Below are 16908 nucleotides of genomic sequence, written 5' to 3'. Positions count from 1 at the left end.
ATCTCCATGAATGATTATTTTATGCCATGAGTGGCAAGAAGTAGCCAAGAACAGAAGAACTTCATTAACTTCTTATTTTTAGTCCAACTGACCAGCCCACGTTCTTAACTTCTTATTCAAGACTTTAGTAACCCACCCGGGTTTATAACAACCGTTCGGGTTGCCGGTTTTCACAAAAACCCAGACGGGTTGACGGATTAGCACTGGGTCAACTGCTTAAGCGATCTATTCATCAACCCAACCCGGTTTAGGGAGCGGGTCACTGGTTCACCGAGTCAACCTGCCGGGCCAAGCCGGGTCTGATAACACTGTTAAATAGTTGTTTAAATCATATAGGTGGATTAACCCCTCTCTATAATCTCTCATTCATCAATTCAATCATTATTTCAAGTAGTTTAGCAAGTATTAGTAGTTTAATCATCACATCATTACTCTCATATAAGTTAATGTATTTTCCATGTTTATTCATTAAGTGTTTAAGAAGCAAGAGTGGAACGACCTCGTGACTCATCTATGCTATAGATTGTGTTAATGAGAGTAGATTAGAATTAAGTATTGATAGCATAAGAATAGTAGTACGTAGTAAAACATTGTTTTTTATTATATCACATAGTTTTTTCAAAATGTTACTATACCACCCCCAAACAGAAATATGTTTTGTCCTCAAAGTATGAAGAGATAAGAAAAAAGATTGCCATAGGAACATGAGCAAAAATGGCAGTACACATGTACTATGTTCTTCGTGTTGAAAATATACCACCCCCAAACAAGTTTGGAGTGTGGGTTGTCGGATACATAATGAGAAATACATGGGTTATTTAACTAGTAAGTTACGTAATTATTCTACTATGAAATTTTTGGGTTTTTGTTATTTTTGAAAACATATGTAATGCAGAAAGAAAAATGGAAAATTTTGGCATAATGTATGTGTATTACCTTCTACTCATATACCAAATTCAATAGATAAAAATTATAAAGGCAGATAATATTAAAGTTATACTAATAGTTATAAATATACATAAGTGCAAAAGAAAATAAACATCTATTTATACGGATACTAGGGAGCTGCCTAGTCAGAATTTGTGTGTGACTCATCACGACGTTAAGAAAATCCTTCTCCTCGCTGATGTTGGGTCCTAGAGTGTCTATCACTACAAGGTAGCGCATCTCTAATGTTGTGCAGTCTCTTGGTGACACTGTGCTGAAAATGTCTCTGCTCCTATTGGAAAGACTACTGCTCCTCTCTGAGGGTTTGTTGTGCAACTATAAGGACTCGCTGCCCTTGCCTGAGTTGGTGGACGAGATGGTGCGGAATCCTCTGGCCCTCATGGATGAAATGAATTCCGTCCATGGGTTGAGTGAACTGGTGAGTTGCACCTTCAGCGAAGTAGTCCACTGGCGTAGGTGTAAGAATGGCGCGTGCGTGCTTGGTAGCAGGTGGAAGCCAGAAAAGATGGACGTAGTGGGAATAGATAGAACCTTTAGTAGCGTCCTTGACCTCCACTAGAATGTCTAGAACAATGAAACCCTAGTGCTGCATGATCCTAGTGACTATCACTGGTAAAGAAGCGGTGGACTTCCTGGGTTTACAGATCGAGTTGCTCCTAGATGAAGGTGGCGATGTAGAAGCTGTTCTTTTGCTCTTGAAGAATCCATAGGATGTGGATCATCGCCTTACTGATTTTAGAAGGCTTGATTGAGCCTATACTATGAAGTTGTAGGTTGTCCATTGAGATACTAGCTGCCAACTGATTCCTTTGAAGTGAACTCTGAAACACGCAGTGTGACGCGGCTCGAGAAGCGTCTCTACCATCATAACGTCGATAGTCTTGTTGTCTGGGGATTAATCCATCTGTGTATAGACCTTCAAAGGAATTCCCCAGGGCCTCACTCACCACTTCCTTAGTGAGCTCGAAAGAATTGCCCTCAATAACAACCATGACGCGGTCATCCTCCCCTCATTGAATGTTGTTGTGAAACGAAAGAGTGAGATAGGGAGAATAACTCACATCCCCCAACAACACAAGAGACTCCCATCCTCTTCTCCTAATCTCAGCCTTGAAGTGCACTTTATATAGATCAGAATTGAAGAGGTTTTTGAAATTTTGCTCATGCGCGATTTTTAAGACTCGTGCCATTTTGGTTAGGAGTTGATGAAATTGGGGTGGATAGTTGTAATAAGGGTTGAAAGTGGAGATTTTTGTAAAAATTTGGAGTGGTGGGGGGTGAACTTGGATAGGTGGTCACGGGTTAATATAGGGCGGGCGCGTACTAGTGTGGTGCAGCTAGGGTTAGAAAAATTATTTGGGGAAGATGGGTCGGTCGGGCAGTCGGATGGGTTATAAAGGGTTTGGAGGTACGTGCCTTTTTAAGTTGTTTAGAATTTTGGCCCAAGTCCAAATAAAATCAGATAATTCTGATCATGTCTTTAGTGCCTCAATAACTTCAAAATCAGATCCGTGCTTCGTTACTCGTCCAATTCTGACCCGTGAGGTGCCAAAACGATCAACATCGAAAATGCTATGCAAGAATTTATGGTACACTCACATCTAATGGTGGATGAAAAACAGGTAAAGGAAAGAAACGAAAAGAACTGAAGGGAAATATATACAAACAACATAAAAGAAATTTTAATTAATTTTTTTGTATTATGGATAATTTTGAACTAAAATTTTAAAAGGCTGTGGGTCGTTTTAAGTAAGATCTCCAAGGCTTTTCAAAGACTGGAGTTATTCCCAACCCGAGAGTGGAATAACTAGATGAGACTAAGTGCAATGTGCTAGAGGAAGACGCATGTAGACTTTAAAAATATAATTATTGCTATGAGGTTGAAGACTGGGGCAGGTTGGTGTTTGATAGTTCAAGCATTAGCTTTCTCTCATAGCTCGTCTCTTATGTGCATATGAACTCGTACCAAAACCATGAATAATTTTTGGTATATGGGTTCATATTTTCACTTGGAGCTCTCTAGGAAGCGTTTGTACATGATCATTGATCCACCTAGTCTTTCTAGGTGGAGGGGTCTTGTTCTGAACAGAAGACATTTTTAGAAATTGGGAGAATTTGTAACAGAGTTTGAGATAGAGAAAATTTTAAAGATTTAAGAAAGAAAGGGATTTTTTTTGAAAATTTGTACAAGTTTGAGTCTTTTAATGTCAGATTCTGGAGACAAATATAGAGAGGTGGAGGCAAAAGATAGAATTAAACAGAGAATAATATCACTTTAGGTTACACTATTTGTTTAATTCGCGTTTGAGAGCACCTTGTTTTTTTTTTTTTTTTTTTTTTTTTTAATTGGTTTTCCCAAGCAAAAGATATCTCTAACCATATAGAGGTTTTGACAAGAAGATAAAATTATATGTTGGTCCGGTATCATTTTGGTTACTCTGGGGCATATAATTTTCATTTTTATATCCTTAACTTTTGAAAACTATGTAGAGATGTTATAAGATACTCGTACTCAAAAGCAATGATTCTTAACTCTAATTTTGAAATAAACCATAACAGGTAATCACAGGCAACTTTCGTGTTGGCTCTGAGGCGAACCCAATCTAGACAGATGGAGCTTCAGCTACGTGATTTTGGGGATTTACTGCGCAAGACATAAAATGTCCTGACCCGTGTGAATAGCGCGGTGATATAGGCAATTTGTACTAAACAAAACTGATATCAAACCGCCCCTAGATTGCATTTTTTTTTAGGGGGTTGGTCTGTGTAGAATCTATTGCCCGTTTTGTTTTTGAAAAAATCACATAACTATGGATGTATCGAGAATCTTGTATTAAGAGAATGGGGAAAAACTATTTTGAAAAAGAAATGTAAAACAAAGAAAAAAAAAATGTATACTCTCTCCATAGAGTCACACTTACTCAAACGATGAGTAAAAAAATATGTGAGATATACATGGATTAAGGCTCCAGCACTTACAACCACACACTCCAATTGGAGGGTCCGATTACTTTAATGATGTACTCTTTTTAAGAAAAAAATGGAGTGGAAAGGGAAAGGGAAAGGAATACATCATGGAAAAGAGGACTTAATCCTCGTAAACAGGATCTTGGAGAAGGGTTTTTTCTACATCCGTAGACAGTAACTCATGAAAGTGTTTTAGGCACTTCATCTTCATCACTTGTTGCTCCACAGATTGTGTTTACTTGTTTAGGATTTAGGATTGCTTGGACTTGGAACACACCTTTCTTGGTTTTGTCTTGAACTAGTACGTTTAAATTAAATATTGTTGCATATATATGGATGTTAGGATTTGAGTTTGTTGTTGCATCACGGCTAGCATTATCTCAGATGGTTTATATGATTAGACACTAGTGAGTGGTGTAACTGGAACTAGATCTCTTTGGTTATTGATTAGTGGGTTTTTGTAGTTCTAGTTAAATTGGAATGGAACTAATACTCTATTCTGATTGTTATATGATAAGAGCCCAAAACTGTAGTTTTAACCCTTTAACAATATTGCTGTTAGACCAATTATGTAATTAATAATATAGGTTTATCACTAATTACGTGCTTTTGAGTATTTCAGGCTTTGGAGTTGAATAAATGTAAATTCGTTACTAATTAGGCACTAAAATGAGCTAAAAGGATTGCTATGAAAGTTCTATGAAGAAAGCCCAAGTTTCATGGAGAAAAAGCCCTCAGAAAGCCCAAGTCAAAGCTGTTAAGTGAAAGTCAAACCGGATTAAAAAACTGAAGAAGAGTCAACAGAACTTCAAAAGGCCATATCTTTGGACTCAGACCTCAGATTTGGGCCCATTTTATATTAAAATGACCGGCTCAGAAAGCTCTTTACAATAGTTTAGACCTTGACTCGATTAGAGTAGTATAAGTTGGTGAAAACTCTCACTACAGTAACACGACCAGAATGGGAAGTCTTGGATTCAACAAATTGAGTTTTGGGCTCGATTTTTCGGCCCAAAACATGACTCCTCAGCCCATGCACGAATTTGGGGATCTAGCTCTTCTATATCAAGAGACAAAAGCTTAGCTCTTAAGCTATCTAGATCTAAACCTAGTTCTAGTTCATAAAATATAGTTTTGTAATATAGAATTAGTTTTAATTGATTAAATTAGTTTATATAGATTAATCTAGTTAGTTGTCAATTTTATTAGTTGTAAGAACAAATTTTGAATTTTAGAATAAATTACTTAGTTATATTTCAATATTTAAATTCGAATTCAATCTTTCATTCAAAGATTTAGTTGTTTTAAATTGATAATTAGTATTCATAATCTTAGTTCTAAATTAGTTTAAATTTCAATTATACATGTTTGAATCTTAGACTATTGTTAATTTAGATTAAGAAAGTTTAATTAGTTATTCAATAATGACTTGTTTTTACTATTCTTGTGTTAGAAATGATAGTCTAATGAATTCTAGCTAAACCTCCATTATAGGGGTTTGATGAAGCTTGGATGAAGACTTGATATGTTAGTTAGAATTATTGCATTTAAGAGTTCACTCTAGTAGGTTAGTTGATTCGCCATGAGAATGGGTTGAACTTCCTCACATGCTAATTATTAGTTGGCAGAGACTGCCAACTAATAATTAGGGATCACAATTAATCTTAATTGGTTATGATTGCAATAATCTACACTAGCATATTAGGAATTTATTTAAGTGAAATCAAATCCCCCTAATCTCTTCTCCATATTCTTCCCTATATTTATTCAATTCATATTCAATTGCTTAGTTAAATTAGCATAAGTTAAATTCATATATTTAGTTTCATAGTATAAATTCACCTATATAAATATTACTCTCACCATTGTTCCCTTGTGTTGATTAATTGATTTCTTTATGTCTTGGTAGTTTAGGAGTGGAACGATTCCGTACTCTATATATTGCATAAATCTATATGTGAGAGTAGGAAATAAATAATTGATACCGTAAGAATAAGATTAGAGTAAATCTAATTGAGTTTTTACGGGTTATCAAATGGCGCCGCTGCCATCTTAAACTCTTTCAGGACAAGAATTCAATTGCTTGAATCCAAGGGGCAATCCCCTATTCTCTACCCACCCACCCTTTTAATTTTTCTTTCTTGTTTCTCATATTTTTGTTACTGTTCATGCTTGAAATTCACTGTTTTAATCCACCCTCCCTTTTGCCTTGCACAAAGCGCGCCCGCGCTCCCTTAAGATTGCGGAATCACAGTGACGAATATTGCGGTTAAGGTATTTCTAAATTTTTGAAAATTCTAAAAAATTTCAGGCATAATATCTAAGGTGTTTTTGATTTATTGGATTATTTTCAGAATTTTTCTAATTGTTTTACCTTGTGAACAAATACGATCTTTACAGTGCTGTATTTCAGTTTTCAAACCGTAAGTTTTTGAAAAACAGACTAGTAAGGTTACTTAGGCAGTTCCAAAAATTCTAAACTTTTTACAGGAGTATCTATCCTAAGTCAGGAGTTTGAAGTAAAAATTTGACGAGTTTTTGATTTGTTTTGACCTCCTAACTAGTGGAGTGTTTCCATTGTGTTTCTGGAGTTTTGCAGCACTTAATTTCTGGAACAATAGTCGATAAGAAGGATTTGTAGAACTCTAATTTCTCTAAACTTTTTAAAGAAACACGCATGATCTGTTAGAAGTCTCCAGTAAACTTTTGGCGATTTTTGTCTCTGTTTTGATTGGTTAACCATTCGGTTGTTTGTATTGTGTCCGAAAACTGTTTCGCAAACTTTGCAGGGTAGTAGAAGGAATTTTATAGCTCCGATTGTTCTGAAATTTTACAGAATACTTACTGGACCTCTTAACAACCTACTATAAAAATTTCAAATTTTTTGGAAAGCGCGACCCATGCCCATACAAGGCAAAGTTTGAGCGCGACCTGCGCTCAAAACACTGTAACTCGAGTTCCACCTGAGCGCGACCCGCGCCCTTCACAGGCAAATTCTGAGCGCCCCCCAAGCTCAACTCACTAAAAATTTCCTTAGGAATGAGCGTTACCTGCGCCCTTCACAGACAAATTCTGAGCGCACCCCGCGCCTTCTTTTAAACAACCCGATTTTCACAGGTCAGTTCAAACTTCCATTTCTTCAAGTTATTCGGTGTTTCTAACTTCTTCAATACACTGAGATTGCGTATACAAGACGCTATTCATAGGCGTAGCAAGGAGGCATTCAGGTACTCCTTCTTCCACTCCTCGCCTCTTCTGTCAGAGGAGTTTCAATTCTAGTATAATCAGGCTTGTTTATTGTAAATATCAACGTACATGCCTATCTAGAAATTTATAGTTAGAGTTTTGGTTGCATATTAATTGTCCTATAATATATTTGTAAAACCAATATGGCATATCAATATGTAGACCAACAATCATATGATTATTATGCAAACCCTTCACCATGTTCATGCTGTGGTAGTCCTTACCATTGGGCTTCTCATTTCCCATCATATCAAAAGTTTGAGCCTACTATATGATATAATAATAATTATGAGCCTCAATTTTCAAATTTTTATAGTGACCCATGCAATCAAGAGTTTTCTAGTCATCCAAACTATACAGAGAGTCAACCAGTGTCGTATAATTCTAGTTCCGTAATGAGTGTGTATAACGAGCCAAACACTTTTCCGTGCACAATTTGTTCAGATCCAGACCACACTGCCCATTCATGTCCCATATTTATTCAACCTCAACCTATCCCATCACAATACGAGATCAACTAGAGTTACTCAAATGCCAATAACTATGACTATCAAACACCATACCAACAAGACATTTCCACCATGCCAGAAATCACCCACCCATCTAGTTCGCCACCCTTTCAAGACCAAACATAGCCCAGATGATTTCCATGATCTCCTCGCCTAACAAAGAACTTTCAACCTTGCCAGAGATCGACACACAACTAGAACAACCTATTCCCATAACCACACCATTCGACCTAGTTAAGACCTACCCTGAATTTCATGAATCACTACCTTTCCATGGCCCTTCTATTAACCATTATGTTGACTCCACACCCCACTTGGATGAGGAAATTCTTGAAGACGACTCTTTAGGACATGTTTTGGATGACCACTCAAATTTGATAGATGCCTCCGAGGAACCTCCTACTGATCCATCTGAAGATGAATATAATGATGACACATTAGAAGATATTTATAAAGATGTGACGGAGGAAGAATTTGATAACTACTGACATTCTCTTAATATGGACCCTCCGGTTGAGCATGTCCAGGCCTTTGTATTTGCTAACCGCACTCGGCTGGATAATTCCTTGACACATTCGAATGATGCCATCGAGGATACTTATAGTGTTTTAGAGGAAGAGGGTGAGGAAATAGAGATTAACAATTCTAATATAAGGCATAAACAAGGTTATGTGCAGGAATTAAAGGAAGTAACTTCTTTATAGTAATGTGAATCTCAATTTAGTTTGGCAGCTGAGGAAATAACAATGGAAGAAATAGATGAATTTCTTAAAGATAAAGCCACGAACCACAACTTTATGGATTCAACTAAGCTAGATGAAGACTTCTATGATTTCTTAAAAGCGTGTGAGGATCCACCAACTGATGAACTACCAACCAACCACCATCCACCTGAATTATCATCTCCTATAATCCAACCATCTACCACAACTAAGCCATCCATTCACCCACCATTTCAAAGGAACCTCAATTTTGCCTTTGAGCAAATTACCTCAGAGACCCTCTATAATTTTTTCAACCCTCAAGGTGAAGAGTGTTTGCCTAGCACACAATCCCATGAGTACACCATTCTTGCAGTTGAGAACCAAGCTTTGACCGAGTGTAGTGAGACACCAAGTTTGTCTTATTTTTCCTCATCTGAGCCTTATGAAAGACATCAGGATCCATACTTTATTCCTTTCTCACCTAAAGTATCGCTAATTCATCTTTTGGGTCATTCCAACTTTTTAACGCAGCTACAACATGATGGTTTGCATATGTTCTTTGATGGGTTGCATAAGTTTTCTTCCATTTTTCTACATGATTGCTTCCAATTATACAACTTCATTATGTTTGGAGGTGCATTTACACTACTAAAAGAACGACTTTACCCGACTGACTATGGCTGTCGCGAAAGGTATTACCCGACAGACCAAAACGCCATGACCGTCGGAAAATGCTTTCGGTCGGCATAGGCTTCCGGCGGTTTTATTGGTCAAAACAGGCCGTCGGGGTTGAAGATCTTTGTCGACGGACATTCCTATTTAATAACCGTCGGATATGCCTACCGCCAAAAATGTCGGATAGTTCTTCTTTGTAAAAACCGGCCGGATATTCCTGCCGCTAAAACCGGCCGGATATTCCTGGCTTTAAAACCGTTGGATAGTTCTCATGTTATGAACCATCGGTTAGACCAAAATCCACCACCGTCGGATATGCCAGCTGCTAGCCATCGGGTAGTTTGCTACTAGACAGTTTTTATCCGTCGGGTATTAGTTCTTTATTTAAAAAAATATATTTTTATAATCATTGTTTCAGGTATCCCAACATTACATTCTTGCAAGTTCCCACTCAAATGCTACAAACGCCAATGTATTCAAAAAGAAACAATGTGTTCATAAAAAAAACAAGAATAAGACATACATATTACTTCCTTCAGAAACCAAAAATCAGCACCACGTACACCATCTGTCTAGCAACCAGTCCTAGTAATCTCTAGTACCATTACTTACAACAAACATACTCAAAAAACCAAAATAGATGAAATTTGCATATCCCACACAATAGATTACTCATATTGCAACCTTGATTCAACCCTTCAACAAAATCACTAAGGTCCAAAGCGTCTCACCAAGTTGGTAATCCATTTGCCAAGATCTTGAAATGAGTTTTGCTGACAAAAAAAAGAAGAAGAAGAAGATCATGAAGTACTCTCTTAGGAACTAGAAATAATTCTAGCTGTTCTATTCTAGCTATAAGTACCTAAAAATACCCAAACAAAAACACGTGCTGGAAGAATGTAAGAAACTTGCTAATCAAAACAGAATCAAAAGCCTTAAAAGCCTTAAGTTTGAATGTAAGAAACTTGCTAATCAAAACAGAATAAAAAACACGTGTTGGAAGAATGTTCGAAGTTTGTACACTAACCAAAACAGAATCAAAAGCCTTAAGTTCTATTTGTGTGCCCTCTCTGCGTCCTTGAACAACTGCATGCCTATCTTGGATTTCAAGAGCCATCTGTGTTATAATAGCTTGTAGCTTTGTTCCCACTCCTAAGATTGCCTGCAAGCAGTTCAGGGGTGAGATTGAACTTTAGCACTAGTTAGGAAAGCTACTACCATAATACATAAAATTGCTTAAAAGTAGAGGAAACACGGCTATCCACAACAACGCCTGCCATCCTGGAAATAACAATATGATCCAATGAAAAGACTGCATCTTAAATTGAATTTGAATTGAGAATATAAATAACCAGAAAAATGTTTGATTAAAGGCGTGAGCTCACCAAAGAAACACATTCGAGCAAAAATACCACAACCGAAGGCCATAGCTAAGGATTTGTTGACACCATGGAGCGATTCTGAAATTAAAATGCATAATTATAAATCCATTATCAAAAACCAACACAACTAGAAAAGTTTCTGATAGAACCACAACCAGTAATATCATACCTAATTCCAACAACTATCTTGAAATCGTCTTCTAATGACCTTTTGATATATTTTTGAAAGTTGAACTTACTTCCAGGGGATAAATGAACCTATAAGAATAAAAAATTAGCATAATACAAAACAAAAATGAAGGGATCTGACGATTTGTTGTAGACAAAAACTCACACTAATGAATCCATGTCGCATAGCCAGGTAGTCGAACTTCGTATAGATTTGAAAAACAAAACTGTCGAAAGAAGGCACCCTGGAAAAAGTCAGCCAATTTCATAGCTAAAACTAGTAGTAGTCTAAAACTTGGTCAAAACATAAGTAATGAGAATCAAACTTAGCATTTCTTTGAAGCCACCAAAACAGTTTACTTCAGTTGATGCCAATTGCAAAACTCATGAAATCAAGTAAAATTAAAGGATTCTAATACACGAAAAGTTCAATTGGTTCAGTTTCAAGTTTATAATTGACTAAAAGTCTACAAGAAATAAATGGCCAGTGGAAAGAAAAAAATAAAAAAAATAAATCGTCATGTGAAAAAGAAAGCATGGAACTAAAAGGACGACAATGTGGCCGTCGTTGTAAAATATAGGAAGTAAAGTTTACCGGTGGTATGCCAGCTTGAAGAGAAAGCTCAGCCGCTACTAAAGCTGTCAGGGGGGTAAGTTCAGAGGGCTTGATAACTACTGTACAACCACAAGCTTGAGCAGCCGTTAGAAAGCTTAAAAAATCCCGTTTAAAGGATGCAGGTGTACTGCATTCTTGCCTCCCTCTCTACAGAATTCAAAATATGAGTGAAAATTAAGATTATCACCAACAGTTTTTTGCATCTTCAGATCCTTGATTGAATGTCAAATAAGAGAATATCTAGTAAAAGGTATTTGAATACTACTACCTTACTACTACTATAGCCATATCAGAATACACAATCGAGGTTTATGCAACCAAGTTAGTCCTTTTGGTGGTACTTGATAAGCACCTGATATATGCTCTTGACTACTACTTAGAGTTTTGATCTCTAAGAATTGATGCAAAAGCACTCAAGGTTCCTTACTCACGATCTTCGTTTCGTAGAGTTGGAATAAAGATTCGAACTAAACTAAAGCTTAGAACAACTACAAATTGGAATTTACAATTAAGGGAAACAAAGGAGTAAGGTCATAATATAAATGCTAGATTTTTCCTTCCTACATAAACATTAAGAAAACATTAACGTTGAAAACATTCACTTAATACCGAAATAGAGATTTGAAAGAGAAGGTGGAGAGTTAATCCTCCTCATGTGAAATTATCATTAGTGTTGATTTGAAAAAGGTTTTGATTCTTCCTAGACTCATAGACAAGTCCCTAACGGAAAAATAGATTTGATCCTTAGCATGCATGGCTCACTAAAGAGCTCATACATGCTAGCAAGTGAAACCAAACAATGACTTATCTTTAAGCTCATTGCTTGATTCCTAACTAAACTCTACACCAACTACCATTTTGGGATAGGATGTAGAGTTAGTTGTTCTTCCTAAACCTACCAAACCAACAACAATTGGTTTACCCTCACATGAGTTGGATTACCTCCCCAAAAGGAAAGTTAGCTCATGATCCTTGGGACAAGGATTTATAAACTAAGAAAAATACAAAAGAGAGAGAGAGAGAGAGGAGAAAGATGAACAATCAAACTCACTTCTATTTATTTTCTAGAAGAAACAAGTGTTCCTCCATTAAAACTATTACAAGCTTTTTAATAAAAACTAAAACTAACTTTACATTTCTTTCACTAAGGAACTAAAATAATGCCATGTGAGGAAAATAAGTCAAGGGAGTAAATGGAGTGTCTCCCACCCTTGTCTAATTTCTTCTCCATTTGAGAGAAATCTCATTTCCTCCCACGTGAATTATCAAACCACATTAATGAATTTTTATCCACCACATTAAAACAAAGTGACACCTTGCCTTTTTTTTTTTCACTATTAACACCTAATATAATTTATTACATGCAAGGTGTCAACTTTGCACCAATAATTTGTTATCTTTGTCTTAACATGCTCCATGATTGATGACTCATCCAATCTTGTGGCCCCGCATAGTGGGTCCATGTGCAGTCCAGTGGCGGTCCGGTATTTTTGGGCAAGTTTACAATTTCCGCCTATCGTAGAGTTCATCGCCTGATTATCCGAGCATCTCTCGTAATGCATTCGAGTCCCGGTTCGAGAGGTAGGAGCTTTGGAAGTTTGATGCTTCGTGTGGATTTGGGAGAATTAGATATATACCGTTCCTCGTGCTTTATTTCAGGTTTAACCGATATTTCCATGTTTACTGCAAATACCTGCAAAAGTATGAAAACATATTTATTTCATGATTATTAAACACATAATTAACCAAATTTATATGTCTCAATAGGGTTTCATAATACACTTTTGGGTGCTTATCACATTACCCCCAAACAGCACTTTGCTTGTCCTCAAGCAAAGAAGAGACACTAAAATAGATAAGTGGCCAAAAAATGTGTAGTCCTAAACTAATTCTCGTTTTGCAGAGTGCGGTTGCATTGACCATATGCAACAAGGCCTTAAATCACTAGGAATTCCCTAGTGGACGAGTTATAGCCTTGTGAGAGTTTTCCAGAAAAGATACTCACAAACTTCATTTATACTACAACTACTCAGTGACAGAAACTCATTTCCTAAATTAATCTAAGATATCCATACATCTCCTTAGCAGGGAACGAGGATTGATTTCTTTGAAACTCAAGTTAATATGTATTCAATAATTAAAACATCTACATATGATTATTCATGCAGTGAACTTTTCATTGAAATATACTAGCAGGGTTGTTTCAGGATCCCTTGGAGAGCGTACCTAAATGGGTTCTCACAGGTATGTGTCGAAACACAATTCCACTCAAAATTTTACCACTCAGGTTTTGTTAACTCCAGTGTGCAGTGGGCACACGTTTCCTTACATCTCAATGACAGTCAGAGGAGCCGATGTCGATCAATCACGTCTACTACTTATTATCACACCACCCAACTCCTAATTGAGCTAGAGGTCTTTATTAGGTATTGTGGGGCTTAGGTGATAGTGTACAAGAAAATGGAAATGGATAATCAAAATTTACGAGTATGAGAGAATAGGTTCTTCATATATTTACACTAGAGAAATCCTTGTTTCCTTTCCTTCTTCTAACTGAGTTTTTCCAACCTTGTTCTTAAGCCTCTGGATACTAAGGATTTTTTTTAATATATATATATATATATATATATATATATATATATATATATGGCTTAAGAACATGATTCTATTTTCCTTTCCTGAAGCAAGTAACTGACTTTTATTTGGGACAAGTCTTTTTCTTTATTCTTTTCACATTTCATCCTATTTCTCATACTCATCACTTAGGTAGGTTCTTTTATTTGGTTTAATAAATGGGTAAGGAATTTTTGGTGAAAGTGAAAGGTTTGATGAACGGTTCAGTGGAGTGACTAGCGGTAAAATTTGTAACAGGTAAGAATTTTTAGCTATGTCGATCCAAAGAAGGCCTAAATTCTCGCCTAGGGTTTGGGTGGTGATCAAGTAAGTATATGCGTAATTTCCTCTAATCGGAAAAACTACTCCTCTGTGTCATCACACACAAATCACTCATATCAAGGCTTTTGGTTAGATTCTCACAGGATTTATAGTTTAAGTAGCTAACCATTGGTTCCAGAAACTTACTGTTATGTACAATCGATGATACTCAGTACATGAATATTCATGAAAAGATGTATAAACTATTGCATACATATTATCTAAAGTTTCTTAAAAACAATTCCTAATTCGGATACTAATGTGAGATTTCTAAACAATTTTCATCATTGAAAAGGAAACAAGACTTTTTCACTAAGTACAATTATTAATATGAAAATAAAAACTATATATAGTCTACAAGATGCCTAATTTTTGCTACAGGTTTAAAGCACCCCCAAACAGAATGATGCTTAGTCCTCGAAGGATCAATAATGAAAGTGAGAAAGTACCTGAGAACCGTGAGCAAAATTAGGGCTAGATTGCTGGAACAGAGAGGTTGAAGATCATAATATATTATTCAGAAAGAACAAGAAAATGTTCAATATCACACTAAACATAGCACACGAAATAAAAAACAATAGCATACGAAACATGAAAAACAATAGCACACCAAACATAAGGTTTAGCTAGATATATGTACAATGGCAAACTTAAGTTTACCATACAAAAAGATGAAGGTTCAAGGGCCCTCTTTAAGGAAATGCATTTCCTTAGCATCGCCAATAGATAATAGTCCGCCAAATTTCTGCCCATTCTTTATCTCCGATTCCCTCAAATTGGTCTTCATCTTTTTAGCCCTTTGGGTAACATCGAACATGCCTCGTGTATCGAAGGGGGCCGCCCATTGACGAAAACCTCAATGAGCTTAATGATTCTCGCTTTCTTTGGGCACATGGAATCTACCTTGACCCCATGAAAAGTGGCGCAAACCGTGGGAAATGTGTCTTCATGATCCGCAAGCGTGATCGGTAAAAGTATATCTTGATCCCGAAAAGTGCGAGAGCTCGTTTCAGGCCGGAGATAACACAACCTAAAATGTTAAATAATGCATGACCCCGAAGCTAGTGCAATCAATACAACGCAAGCGACCTCATTGGCGGTAGAAAAAATGCCAATCTCCCATAATGTTTAGGAGTACAAATAACATTGCAGTCCCCATGTTCATTGTCATGCTTGCTAATGGAATGGTGATGTTGCGCCATGGCACATGGCCATCTCCTTTTTGTTTGATCTCAAGACCATCACCATAAGAATCGCGAAACGCTTGCCACTGAAAGGAACGGTAAGAATTATGATAGATGTACCGCCAAGATGCAAATGGGGTTAGTGGTATGGAAGGTCCAAAGATAGAAGGGCAAGTTGTTGTTCGAAAAGATATGAGGTGTGTCACCAACTTCGGATTGTGAACCCGTCTAAAGTAGAAACCATGCGCATGGTTGAATCTTTGGTGTGTCATCCATATTAGCATAAAAGTATGTAGCCAAACTCGGAGAATAAGTTTGGTCGGGTTGAAGAATTAGGGAAGACCACCCAATGTTTGTGATGTAATCATGGAAGAGATGGCCATAGGCATTGGAATCCATTATAGACTGAAAGGATTGCTCAGGAATGAGTTTGGGAGGTCCCATGGATGATGAAGATGCAATGTTTGATGAAGATGCCATGGTGGATGAAGTAAAGAAATGGGTAACGATACAGGCAAACTGGATGGAAAAATGAGTATGTAAGAAAATAGACCCTCCCCAGAAAGCACATGTTAAAATTATATTAGTCACAATGGAAATGATGACAATCCTATTAAGCATTGCATACAAAAGAAGACAAAAAGATAAGACAAAATACATAGTAAGACGAAAAAACGTAATAACATAGATGATTATATACTTATTGACTTAGTAATATCATGGATTCTTATATTGCTCTTGGAGATGCATATTTTGCACCAAACCGCTTTAGGTCTTCTATTTGTTGGCCGAAATGCGATCTCAATGTCCCCTTGGGTCGGGCAGAGAGTATAGTTTGATTTTCCATTAGGAGAGCATGATTTTGCAAGAATTGAGAATGATTTTCCAAGATCTCCTCCTGTTCAACATCATCGTTGCTTGACGATCTTGGAAATCCCAAGAGTTGTGATGATGATATTCGGACGAAGCGTGTAGTTCCCTCAAACCCCGATGAAGAAGTTTAATGCCTTCCATGGGATTAATAATATTCAGCATGGCATTTTCATCAAATAAATGGTTAGAATTTGAGCTTGGGGTGTTCTACTAATCTATCAGAGTATCAGGGGTCCAAAACCCAACGGAGTAGTCTGTTTGAAGTACCTTTATATATGCTCTTTGAAGGGGTGTCTCTGGAGAAATTATTGAATAACCCAAACGCATCATAATCTGCGTAACCAAAGTGGGTAGAGCTGCTGACCTTCTTGTTTTCTTGGTGATTACGTTCCAGAGGTGTTGGATCAGACAAAAGTCATCTCTTTGAGTTTGCAAAATCCAAAGTAGATGAAGTTGAGGCTTTGTGACTTCAGATTGGTGTGATGTACCTACCACATTATGTCCTAACCAGTGGAGCACAACACGTTGATTCTGTTTCAAAGAGCGTTGAAGAACCATGTGATGTGTATTTTCGACGTCGCCATGAGATACGGTAGCTCGCAGTAAAGTTTTTGCGGAATCGAATGATGACTCTTGAACAAGGGACTCCTGGGTTTTTATTGGGATTTGAAGTATGTCGGAGATCATTTCCTTATTCAATTC

This window comes from Coptis chinensis, chromosome 9 (assembly GCF_015680905.1).
Source record: "Coptis chinensis isolate HL-2020 chromosome 9, ASM1568090v1, whole genome shotgun sequence".
NCBI lineage: Eukaryota > Viridiplantae > Streptophyta > Magnoliopsida > Ranunculales > Ranunculaceae > Coptis > Coptis chinensis.
This window is presented reverse-complemented; position numbering follows the sequence as displayed.